The following is a 13,530-nucleotide window of genomic DNA, read 5'->3' on the forward strand; positions in this document are numbered from 1 at the left end:
GAGGGTTAAAGTCTTCTCTCCCTTCAGTGTTGAGGGTTAAAGACTTCTCTCCCTTCAGTGTTGAGGGTTAAAGACTTCTCTCCCTTCAGTGTTGAGGGTTAAAGACTTCTCTCCCTTCAGTGTTGAGGGTTAAAGTCTTCTCTCCCTTCAGTGTTGAGGGTTAAAGACTTCTCTCCCTTCAGTGTTGAGGGGGTTAACGTCTTCTCTCCCTTCAGTGTTGAGGGTTAAAGACTTCTCCCCCTTCAGTGTTGAGGGTTAAAGACTTCTCCCCCTTCAGTGTTGAGGGTTAAAGTCTTCTCTCCTTTCAGTGTGGAGGGTTAAAGACTTCTCTCCCTTCAGTGTTGGGGGTTAAAGTCTTCTCCCCTCCCCCTTCAGTGTTGGACATGTGTATTTGGGTGTGAGTCTCTCCTCCTTCTCCTCTCTAGTTTTCTCTCTGTTGTTCTTTCGTTCTCTCCCTTGCAGAGCCAATAATGTGATCGACTGAGAAGCCTTGCAAAACAAGAAGAGGTTGGGGAGCATTTTTCAATTCAAGGGGCTTTATTGACATGGGAAACATAGGTTAACATTGCCAAAGCAAGTGAAGTAGATAATAAACAAAAGTGAAATAAACAATAAAATGAACACTCCTCTCTCTCTCTCTCTCTCACTCTCTCTCTCCCTCTCCCTCTCCCTCTCCCTCTCCCCCTCTCTCTCTCTCTCGCTCTCTCTCTCTCCCTCTCTCTGCCCTCTCTCTGTCCTTTCTCTCTCGATCTCTCTCTCTCTACGCCCTCTCTCTCTCAGCCCCCCCCTCTCTCTCTCACATACACACACACTGATTTCTTCCTGCGCAAGACTTAGAGACATCATCTAATCTCCCAGAGCTTCTACTCAACACTGACTCACACACACACACACACACACACACACACACACACACACATACACTTCCCCCTCTCATCACACAGAAGAGCCACACACACACACTCAAACACACACCCATATTCCGAGTCAGTGGATCTAGATTCTCTCTCTCTGCCTGTCTTCCTGAGTTTCTGTTGGAAGATGCTCTGCTGGGAGTTGTGTCTGACCCTGCTCCTCTGGGCTCGTCCTGCGAGGACCATCCCTTCCACCAACGTCAAGATCACACACGGTGAGTACTGCTGTTTAGGTGTGGCGGCTGCGGCGGTGAACAAACGCTTGGGGGAGGAAGTTTGTGCTTCGTCTGGGTAGAGTCATTGAAGAAGATCAAATCACATTCTATTTGTCACATGCGCTGAATACAACAGGTGTAGTAGACCTTATTGTGAAATGCTGAATACAACAGGTGTAGTAGACCTTATTGTGAAATGCTGAATAAAACAGGTGTAGTAGACCTTATTGTGAAATGCTGAATACAACAGGTGTAGTAGACCTTATTGTGAAATGCTGAATACAACAGGTGTAGGTAGATCTTATTGTGAATTGCTGAATACAACAGGTGTAGTAGACCTTATTGTGAAATGCTGAATACAACAGGTGTAGTAGACCTTACAGTGAAATGCTGAATACAACAGGTGGAGTAGACCTTACAGTGAAATGCTGAATACAACAGGTAGAGTAGACCTTATTGTGGTGCTGAATACAGCAGGTGTAGTAGACCTTATTGTGAATTGCTGAATACAACAGGTGTAGTAGACCTTATTGTGAATTGCTGAATACAACAGGTGTAGTAGACCTTACAGTGAAATGCTGAATACAACAGGTGTAGTAGACCTTATTGTGAATTGCTGAATACAACAGGTGTAGTAGACCTTACAGTGAAATGCTGAATACAACAGGTGTAGTAGACCTCACAGTGAATTGCTGAATACAACAGGTGTAGTAGACCTTACAGTGAAATGCTGACTTACAAGCCCTTAATAACCAACAAAACAGTTTTAAGAAAAATAAGTGTTAAGAAAGTATTTATTAAAATACACTGAGGTAAAATAAACCCAATGTATTCCTGGTAGTCTTTGGTATCCTAGAAGGGGAAGGTGACAGCATCTTCCAATGCTCTATATACAGTCACTCACATTGGGTTAGTCAGTTAGTTAGTTAGTTAGTTAGTTAGTTAGTTAGTTAGTTAGTCAGTTAGTTAGTTAGTCAGTCAGTTAGTTAGTTAGTTAGTCAGTTAGTCCGTTAGTTAGTTAGTTAGCTAGCTTGTGATTATGTGATTATAATTATTATTTGACCCTGCTGGTCATCTATGAACGTTTATTCCTAGGTTCCTGCCTTTCTAGGAGTTTTTCCTAGCGACCGTGCTTCTACATCTGCATTGCTTGCTGTTTGGGGTTTTAGGCTGGGTTTCTGTACAGCACTTTGAGATATCAGCTGATGTAAAAGGGCTTTATAAATACATTTGTTTGTTTGAGTGATTGATTGGTCAGTTAGTTAGGTAGTTAGTTTGTTAGTTTCTTTGTTTCTTTGTTAGTTAACCACCGGGTTGAAGAACCAGGCTTCCAGCCGAACGAGAGGATCAGGGGGCATGAGCAGGGAGCCAACCTGACCACAGGACTCCTTCCTGGGGCAGCTGGAGGGAGAGACACGCCTAGGGCTGGTGGAGCTAGAGACTAGATGCGTGTTCTCATATAGAAATTGCATGACTACATGCCTATACTGTGACATGTACAGTCTTTTAAACCTTTATTTGATATTTCTAGATGTATCTTATTGATGTTACAATGTCTTGTTTCTCATGAGAGTATTTAGCCGTTTTTCTCCTCGTTACTCAAGACAATTGTGTCTGTGTTTACTGTTTTAGTTGTAATATTTCAAGAGATTTATAAACTGCCTTTTGTCATTTCTTTAACTTCAAGAAATCCTGTTTCTGGTTGTTTCTTCTTCTCCTTGGAGGCTGTGTGGCTGGATTTAATCTAACTGGTTTTGATAAAAGAAGAAGAATTGAACTGACATGATGGAAGTTGTTGTGAGAGTTTAGTTGGGGTATCTGGAGTCTAACGGACGTGTATGTAGCTGTTGTGAGAGTTTAGTTGGGGTATCTGGAGTCTAACGGACATGTATGTAGCTGTTGTGAGAGTTTAGTTGGGGTATCTGGAGTCTAACGGACATGTATGTAGCTGTTGTGAGAGTTTAGTTGGGGTATCTGGAGTCTAACGGACATGATGGAAGCTGTTGTGAGAGTCTATTGGAAAGCAAGCGGGCTCAGAGACGTGTAGTTTCAGGAGAACGTCTGCTATCTGTGTCTCTGCCATGCACCTCTATTTAGATTTTTAGGGAGAGTATGGTCGTTCACCTGATGACTGGGATCAGCCTGCAGGCGCCCCCCCGCCACAAGGAGTCACTAGAGTGCGATGAGCCAAGTAAAGCCCTCACTGGCCAACCCAGATGACTAACCCAGATGACTAACCCAGATGACTAACCCAGAAGACTAACCCAGAAGACTAACCCAGATGGCCAACCCAGATGACTAACCCAGATGACTAACCCAGATGACTAACCCAGATGGCTAAGCAGATGACTACCCAGATGACTAACCCAGATGACTAACCCAGATGGCCAACCCAGATGACTAACCCAGATGACTAACCCAGATGGCTAACCCAGAAGACTAACCCAGATGACTAACCCAGATGACTAACCCAGATGGCCAACCCAGATGACTAACCCAGATGGCTAACTCAGATGACTAACCCAGATGACTAACCCAGATGACTAACCCAGATTACTAACCCAGATGACTAACCCAGATTACTAACCCAGATGGCCAATTGTGCACCCCCTATGAAACCCCCGATCACGGCCGGTTGTGATACAGCCCGGGATCGACCTCGGGTCTGTAGTGACGCCTCTAGCACTGCGGTGCCTTAGACCTCTGCGCCACATGTGAGGCCCTAGTCTGAACATGTTAAAGAAGTGCAGCCTGTCCTCTTTCAACATATACAGTAACAGAGTACCTGAAAGTCTACCTTTGGTGAAGGGATACAGAGTGACTGATAGTCTTAGTGAAGGGATACACAGTGACTGATAGTCTTGGTGAAGGGATACAGAGTGACTGATAGTCTTGGTGAAGGGATACAGAGTGACTGATAGTCTTGGTGAAGGGATACAGAGTGACTGATAGTCTTGGTGAAGGGATACAGAGTGACTGATAGTCTTGGTGAAGGGATACAGAGTGACTGATAGTCTTGGTGAAGGGATACAGAGTGACTGATAGTCTTGGTGAAGGGATACAGAGTGACTGATAGTCTTGGTGAAGGGATACAGAGTGACTGAAAGTCTAGCTTTGGGTAAGTGCATAAACACGTGACAATTTGGTATTTATTAGGATCCCCATTAGCCGCTGCAAAAGCATCAGCTGCTCTTCCTGGGGTCCTCCTGAAACATGACATAGTGCAGAACGTTATTAGTCAAGGTCTGAAATACATACATTTAAAACGCATAGCCTACAATAATGAGGCTATCACTTCAGAATGATGAGGTTATCACTTCAGAATCATGAGGTTATCACTTCAGAATCATGAGGTTATCACTTTAGAATGATGAGGTTATCACTTCAGAATGATGAGGTTATCACTTCAGAATGATGAGGTTATCACTTCAGAATGACGAGGTTATCACTTCAGAATGACGAGGTTATCACTTCAGAATGACGAGGTTATCACTTCAGAATGATGAGGTTATCACTTCAGAATGATGAGGTTATCACTTCAGAATGATGAGGTTATCACTTCAGAATGATGAGGTTATCACTTCAGAATGATGAGGATATCACTTCAGAATGATGAGGTTATCACTTCAGAATGATGAGGTTATCACTTCAGAATGACGAGGTTATCACTTCAGAATGACAAGGTTATCACTTCAGAATGACGAGGTTATCACTTCAGAATGATGAGAGGATATCACTTCAGAATGATGAGGATATCACTTCAGAATGATGAGGTTATCACTTCAGAATGATGAGGTTATCACTTCAGAATGATGAGGTTATCACTTCAGAATGATGAGGATATCACTTCAGAATGATGAGGTTATCACTTCAGAATGATGAGGTTATCAAGAATGATGAGGTTATCACTTCAGAATGATGAGGTTATCACTTCAGAATGATGAGGTTATCACTTCAGAATGATGAGGCTATCACTTCAGAATGATGAGGTTATCACTTCAGAATGATGAGGTTATCACTTCAGAATGATGAGGTTATCACTTCAGAATGATGAGGATATCACTTCAGAATGATGAGGTTATCACTTCAGAATGATGAGGTTATCACTTCAGAATGATGAGATTATCACTTCAGAATGATGAGGTTATCAAGAATGATGAGGTTATCACTTCAGAATGATGAGGTTATCACTTCAGAATGATGAGGTTATCAAGAATGATGAGGTTATCACTTCAGAATGATGAGGTTATCACTTCAGAATGATGAGGTTATCACTTCAGAATGATGAGGTTATCACTTCAGAATGATGAGGATATCACTTCAGAATGATGAGGATATCACTTCAGAATGATGAGGATATCACTTCAGAATGATGAGGTTATCACTTCAGAATGATGAGGTTATCACTTCAGAATGTTATCACTTCAGATGACGAGGTTATCACTTCAGAATGACGAGGTTATCACTTCAGAATGACGAGGTTATCACTTCAGAATGATGAGGTTATCACTTCAGAATGATGAGGTTATCACTTCAGAATGATGAGGTTATCACTTCAGAATGATGAGGTTATCACTTCAGAACGATGAGGTTATCACTTCAGAATGACGAGGTTATCACTTCAGAATGACAGTTATCACTTCAGAATGACGAGGTTATCACTTCAGAATGATGAGGTTATCAAGAATGATGAGGTTATCACTTCAGAATGATGAGGGTTATCACTTCAGAATGATGAGGTTATCACTTCAGAATGATGAGGTTATCACTTCAGAATGATGAGGTTATCACTTCAGAATGATGAGGATATCACTTCAGAATGATGAGGATATCACTTCAGAATGATGAGGATATCACTTCAGAATGATGAGGTTATCACTTCAGAATGATGAGGTTATCACTTCAGAATGATGAGGTTATCACTTCAGAATGATGAGGTTATCACTTCAGAATGATGAGGTTATCACTTCAGAATGATGAGGTTATCACTTCAGAATGATGAGGTTATCACTTCAGAATGACGAGGTTATCACTTCAGAATGATGAGGTTATCACTTCAGAATGACGAGGTTATCACTTCAGAATGATGAGGTTATCACTTCAGAATGATGAGGTTATCACTTCAGAATGATGAGGTTATCACTTCAGAATGATGAGGTTATCACTTCAGAATGATGAGGGTATCACTTCAGAATGATGAGGTTATCAATAATGACGAGGTTATCACTTCAGAATGATGAGGTTATCACTTCAGAATGATGAGGTTATCACTTCAGAATGATGAGGTTATCACTTCAGAATGATGAGGTTATCACTTCAGAATGATGAGGTTATCACTTCAGAATGATGAGGTTATCACTTCAGAATGATGAGGTTATCACTTCAGAATGATGAGGTTATCAATAATGATGAGGGTATCACTTCAGAATGATGAGGTTATCACTTCACAATGATGAGGTTATCACTTCAGAATGATGAGGTTATCACTTCAGAATGATGAGGTTATCACTTCAGAATGACGAGGTTATCACTTCAGAATGATGAGGTTATCACTTCAGAATGATGAGGTTATCACTTCAGAATGATGAGGTTATCACTTCAGAATGATGAGGTTATCACTTCAGAATGATGAGGTTATCAAGAATGATGAGGTTATCACTTCAGAATGATGAGGTTATCACTTCAGAATGATGAGGTTATCACTTCAGAATGATGAGGTTATCACTTCAGAATGATGAGGATATCACTTCAGAATGATGAGGTTATCACTTCAGAATGATGAGGTTATCACTTCAGAATGATGAGGTTATCACTTCAGAATGATGAGGTTATCACTTCAGAATGATGAGGTTATCACTTCAGAATGATGAGGTTATCAAGAATGATGAGGTTATCACTTCAGAATGATGAGGTTATCACTTCAGAATGATGAGGTTATCACTTCAGAATGATGAGGTTATCACTTCAGAATGATGAGGTTATCACTTCAGAATGATGAGGTTATCACTTCAGAATGATGAGGATATCACTTCAGAATGATGAGGATATCACTTCAGAATGATGAGGTTATCACTTCAGAATGATGAGGTTATCACTTCAGAATGATGAGGTTATCACTTCAGAATGATGAGGTTATCACTTCAGAATGATGAGGTTATCACTTCAGAATGATGAGGTTATCACTTCAGAATGATGAGGTTATCACTCCAGAATGATGAGGTTATCACTTCAGAATGATGAGGTTATCACTTCAGAATGATGAGGATATCACTTCAGAATGATGAGGTTATCACTTCAGAATGATGAGGTTATCACTTCAGAATATAGAAAACGTTTGGAAAATACTTCTGTAAACTTTGGGAGAGGAGTGCTGCAGTCTAACTTGATAATGAACATGACAAGGACAACATTAAACGCGGAGTATTCACAATTACTTAAGAGCAGTGTAACCTATTCTCTTTCATTCTCTATTCTCACCCGCTCTCGCTTACCTCCCCCTCTCTTGCCTCTCTCCTCTTCCCATCTCCTGACCCCCCCGCTCCCCTCCTGCCCTCTCTCTCTCTCCCTCTCTCTGCCCCTCTCTCTCTCTCCCTCTCTGCCCTTTCTCTCTCTATCTCTCTCTCTCCGCCCTCTCTCTCTCCCTCCCTCCCTCCCCCTCCCTCCCCTTCCTTCCCTTCCCTTCCCTTCCCTTCCCTTCCCTTCCCTTCCCTTCCCCTTCCCTTCCCTTCCTTCCCTTCCCTTCCTTCCCTCCCTCCCTTCCCTTCCCCTCCCCTTCCCTTCCCTTCCCCTCCTTCCCTTCCCTCCCTTCCCTTCCCCTCCCTTCCTCCCTTCCTCCCCCAGCCTTCCCCCTCCAGTTGCCAGAACCAGGCCTTCCCGTCACCTGTCCGTTGTTCTGGACTGAGTTTGAAGGTCACTGCTACCGTTTCTTCCCTCTGAACCGTACCTGGGCCGAGGCTGACCTGTACTGTGCTGAATTCTCCAACGGTCTCAAGTCTGCCAAACTCACCTCCGTACACAGGTGAGAGTGATAGCTGTCCATATACACACACACAAAGGTCCACACACTGCCACACTACAGGTGAGAGGATACACACACACACACACACACACACACACACACACACATACACACACACACACACACACACACACACACACACACACACACACACACACACACACACAACGCACACACACACATTCACACCGCACACACACACACACAGACACCTCTCTCTAACTCTAACCATCCCTTGTCTGAGTTCTCAGCTGGGAGGAGAATGTGTTCGTCTACGATCTCGTCAACAGCCGTATCCCAGGGATACCAACAGACATATGGATCGGCCTTCACGACAGGAGACAGGTAAGCACTGAGGGTTCAAACGTTCCAGGATCTTTCCCAGAATTCCCAGGATTCTGGATTTCCTGCTTATTCCCTCCCGGAATCTTCTGGGTCGTTTTCCAGAAACCCTATTAAACACCACTGGACATTCACTACCTCGTATGTTGTCGACAAACACACTGTACGTGTCTTTTTAAGGTAATGTTCTCTGGGGGTTGACATCTGCAGCAGTTATCGTGAATTCCATCTCTGCAGATGTCTCCTCAGACGTAATACAAACAATCTTCCAACTAGGATTTATGGTACCAGTCAAACATTTGGACACACCTACTCATTCAAGGGTTTTTCTTTATTTATTTTTACTATTTTCTAAATTGTTGAATAATAGGGAAGACTTTAAAACTATGAAATAGCACATATGGAATCAAGTTGTAACCAAAAATGTGTTAAACAAATTAAAACTGATTTTAGATTTTAGATTCATCAAAGTAGCCACCCTTTGCCTTGATGACAGCTTTTCACACTCTTGGCATTCTCTCAACAGCTTAATCTGGAATGCTTTTCCCAGATTATTGAAGGAGTTCACACATAAGCTGAGTACTTGTTGGCTGCTTATCCTTTACTCTGCAGTCCAACTCATCCCAAACCATCTCAATTGGGTTGAGGTCAGGTGATTGTGAGGCCAGGTCATCTGATGCAGCACTCCATCACTCTCCTTCTTGGTAAAATAGCCCACACACAGCCTGGAGGTGTGTTGGGTCATTTTCCTGTTGAAAATCAAATGATAGTCTCACTAAGCCAAAACCAGATGGGATGGCGTATTGCTGCAGAATGCTGTGGTAGCCATGCTGGTTAAGTGTGCTTTGAATTCTATATAAATCAAAGACAGTGTCACCAGCAAAGCACCCCCACACCATCATACCTCCTCCTCCATGCTTCACATTGGGAACCACGCATGCGCAGATCATCGCTTCACTTACTCTGCGTCTCACAAAGACACGGCGGTTGGAACCAAAAATGTGGACTTGGTCTTTACCAAATAGGGCTATTGTCTGTATACCACCCTACCTTGTCACAACACAACCAATTGGCTGAAAGAAGGAAATACATTCCACAAATGTACTTTTAACAAGGCACACCTGTTAATTGAAATTCATTCCAGGTGACTACCTCATGAAGCTGGTTGAGAGAATGCCAAGAGTATACAAAGCTGTCATCAAGGCAAAGGCTGGCTACTTTGAAGAATCTCAAATGTAAAATATATTTTGATTTGTTTAATACTTTCTTGCTTATTACAAGATTCCGTATGTGTTATTTCATAGTTTTTATGTCTTAACTATTCTACAATGTAGAAAATAGTAAAACAAATTAAAACACTGTGTTGAAAATGCTGTGCCTTCCTCTCGGCACTAGAATAGATTTAGGAAGCTATAGAAATGCATGTATTAATGTTTACATTCGATTTGGACACTTTCATTATTTTACAGGCATCTTAATGCATACTGTTAAAGTATATTATGTGTACATAAAAATGTAAAATTAAAAATATATTAAAAAACATTTTCTTTAAAGTAAACATTTTATAGATTACTATATATCTACCCAGCAAACCAAAATAGTTTTTGTGAAAGTTCCCAGAACATTCGTTAGGTTGCGCAAATGTTCTCATAAGACAAAAAACTATCCAGTTGTGCTATGATAAGACAATGTTTGTGTAGAACGTTTGTCTGATGTTTCCAGAACGTTCCCACTCACATTAAGTTGTGGCAGTGTGTTTTAAAAACATTATTACATCATCTGGAAACCTAATGAGAACGTTTGGGGAATTCTTCTTTGGTGATTGTTACCTCATCTGGAAACCTCATGAGAACGCTTGGGGAATTCTTCTTTGGTGATTGTTACATCATCTGGAAACCTAATGAGAACGTTTGGGGAATTCTTCTTTGGTGATTGTTACATCATCTGGAAACCTAATGAGAACTTTTGGGGAATTCTTCTTTGTGATTGTTACATCATCTGGAAACCTAATGAGAACGTTTGGGGAATTCTTCTTTTGGTGATTGTTACATCATCTGAAACCTCATGAGAACGCTTGAGGAATTCTTCTTGGTGATTGTTACATCATCTGGAAACCTCATGAGAACGCTTGGGGAATTCTTCTTTGGTGATTGTTACATCATCTGGAAACCTCATGAGAACGTTTGGGGAATTCTTCTTTGGTGATTGTTACATCATCTGGAAACCTATTGAGAACGTTTGGGGAATTCTTCTTTTGGTGATTGTTACATCATCTGGAAACCTCATGAGAACGTTTGAGGAATTCTTCTTTGGTGATTGTTACATCATCTGGAAACCTAATGAGAACGCTTGGGGAATTCTTCTTTGGTGATTGTTACATCATCTGGAAACCTCATGAGAACGCTTGGGGAATTCTTCTTTGGTGATTGTTACAGATGTTGTGTATAACGTTTTAGTGAACGCTCAAACATTCCAATGAGATTTCAGTTAAAATTGTTTTCGGAATAATTATTTGAATGTTTTTGGGACGTTTATAATCCTAATGTTAGATAAAACACCAACTAGAAATGAATGGAAATCTAAGTCAATGTTCTAGGAACGTTCCCAGTTTGCTGATATGCTAATAGATCCCAGAGGGTTTACTTCTAACAGTACCAACAACTAGAACAGGTCATGGTAGAAATAGTTTTAGTTACTTAGCTCCGTGGTCCTGGAATTCTCTCCTGAACATTTTGAAATTTGATGATCTATTTTCGTCTATGGAGTTTCAAACATTTGATCGATGTATATACCATAGAAGAGTGTAATTGTCTTTAGGACAGCTGTTTTTAGTCAAGACTTTCATGTTTTTTAACGTAAAATGTTTTTGTTGTACTGTATGTGTGTTTATAGTTTTGTTTAATGTTGTGTTAGTGTCTGTAAGTTGTTTTGTCTGAAACGTTGTTTCCCTTGCTGCTATTGGACCAGGTCTCTCTTGGAAAAGAGATGTTATCTCAATGAGAAAATCCCTGTATAAATAACGATCAAATAAAAACAAAAAATGAATCCAACAGGAGCCTGTCAGTCCAGCTCTATAGGAAGCCAGTCTGACGTAGATATTTCACCTAGAACTGAAAGGCTGGTTCATTAACACACTGCTGGTAAACCCACTACAGAGTCACCAAGCCAACACCTCCAGAGATAGAGAACCCAGACAGGGCCTACGTCCCAAATGGCACCCCTTATTCCTATAGTAGTCTACTGTTGATCAGAGGAGAGCCTGCCTCTGGTCAAATGTAATGCACTTTAAGGGAACAGGAATCCATTGAGGACGCAGCCCCAGGTTTGTTTGGTTTAGCCAGGGCTGGTGTTGATTATCACTAATGGGGCGGCAGCGTAGCCTAGTGGTTAGAGCATTGGACTAGTAACCGGAAGGTTGCAAGTTCAAATCCCTGAGCTGACAAGGTAAAAATCTGTCACACAATTCTGCCCCTGAACAGGCAGTTAACTCCACTGTTCCTAGGCATTGTAAATAAAAATTTGTTCTTAACTGACTTGCCTAGTTAAATAAAGGTAATAGTGTTAGGATGCAGACTCAGGTTTGTGTGGTTCAGCCAGGGTTGGTGTTGATGTTGATTATCACTAATGTCATCCAGTCTGTATATCTGCTCCCTCCCTTTAAATGGACCAGGGGTAGAAGTCCCCTCTTTATGAATAGATCTAGGATCAGTTTTACACTTCTCCCTATCCTAACCTTAACCGTTAGGGTTGTAAAACACTAAGCTGTCCCCAGATCAGTGGTGTTTCTAACCTCGGGTGTTTGAACCAGCCGTCATAACTACGAGTACAACTCTCATGGGAAACAGCTAACAGGTCATATCTGACGGGCAAACCTCTTATTTACTTTCCAAACGGGCTGAAATGAGGTCACAGTTGAGAGTAGAGTCAGAGTTTAGGTTAGGGTCAGTTTTAGGTTTTAGCTAAACTTCTTTTCATTACAGCAGTCTGCCCAGGTTGTTACATGTACCATGTCATACTATTCCTGACTGTAGGAGGGCACTCTGGAGTGGACCGACGGCAGTAACTATGGGATACAGCTACTGGGATGGCAACCAGCCTGACGACGGCATACACCGCATCCCCCGAAAAGGAAGACTGTGTCGAGATCTGGTACAGGCAGAACAGCGGTGAGACACATACAGGCTAATAATGCAGAAACACACACAGGCAGTCAATAATGCATAAACACACACAGGCAGTCAATAAGCATAAACACACACAGGCAGTCAATAATGCATAAACACACACAGGCAGTCAATAATGCATAAACACACACAGGCAGTCAATAATGCATAAACACACACTGGCAGTCAGTAAGCATAAAACACACAGGCAGTCAATAATGCATAAACACACAGGCAGTCAATAATGCATAAACACACACAGGCAGTCAGTAATGCATAAACACACACAGGCAGTCAATAAGCATAAACACACACAGGCAGTCAATAATGCATAAAACACACAGGCAGTCAATAAGCATAAACACACACAGGCAGTCAATAATGCATAAACACACACAGGCAGTCAATAATGCATAAACACACACAGGCAGTCAATAAGCATAAACACACACAGGCAGTCAATAATGCATAAACACACACAGGCAGTCAATAAGCATAAACACACACAGGCAGTCAGTAATGTGCATAAACACACACAGGCAGTCAATAAGCATAAACACACACAGGCAGTCAATAATGCATAAACACACACATAATGCATACACACAGTGTATTACCCAATAAAACATGACTGGAGGTAAGGGATGACCTACAGGTTCATGATTGAGCCTGGGGATGACCTACAGGTTCATGGTTGAGCCAGGGGATGACCTACAGGTTCATGATTGAGCCTGGGGATGACCTACAGGTTCATGATTGAGCCTGGGGATGACCTACAGGTTCATGATTGAGCCTGGGGATGACCTACAGGTTCATGATTCTGAGGATGACCTACAGGTTCATGATTGAGCCTGGGGATGACCTACAGGTTCATGATT

The 13,530-nt window shown here is 41.8% G+C and overlaps 1 pseudogene; it reads left to right on the forward strand.

Annotated features, from left to right (window-relative positions):
• The first annotated feature begins 1,022 nt into the window (after nt 1-1,022).
• Nucleotides 1,023-12,655, forward strand: LOC135534210 (C-type lectin domain family 19 member A-like; annotated as a pseudogene).
• The last annotated feature ends 875 nt before the right edge of the window (nt 12,656-13,530 follow it).

The sequence above is a fragment of the Oncorhynchus masou genome, unplaced genomic scaffold, assembly GCF_036934945.1.
Source record: "Oncorhynchus masou masou isolate Uvic2021 unplaced genomic scaffold, UVic_Omas_1.1 unplaced_scaffold_3143, whole genome shotgun sequence".
NCBI classification, from domain to species: Eukaryota; Metazoa; Chordata; class Actinopteri; order Salmoniformes; family Salmonidae; genus Oncorhynchus; species Oncorhynchus masou.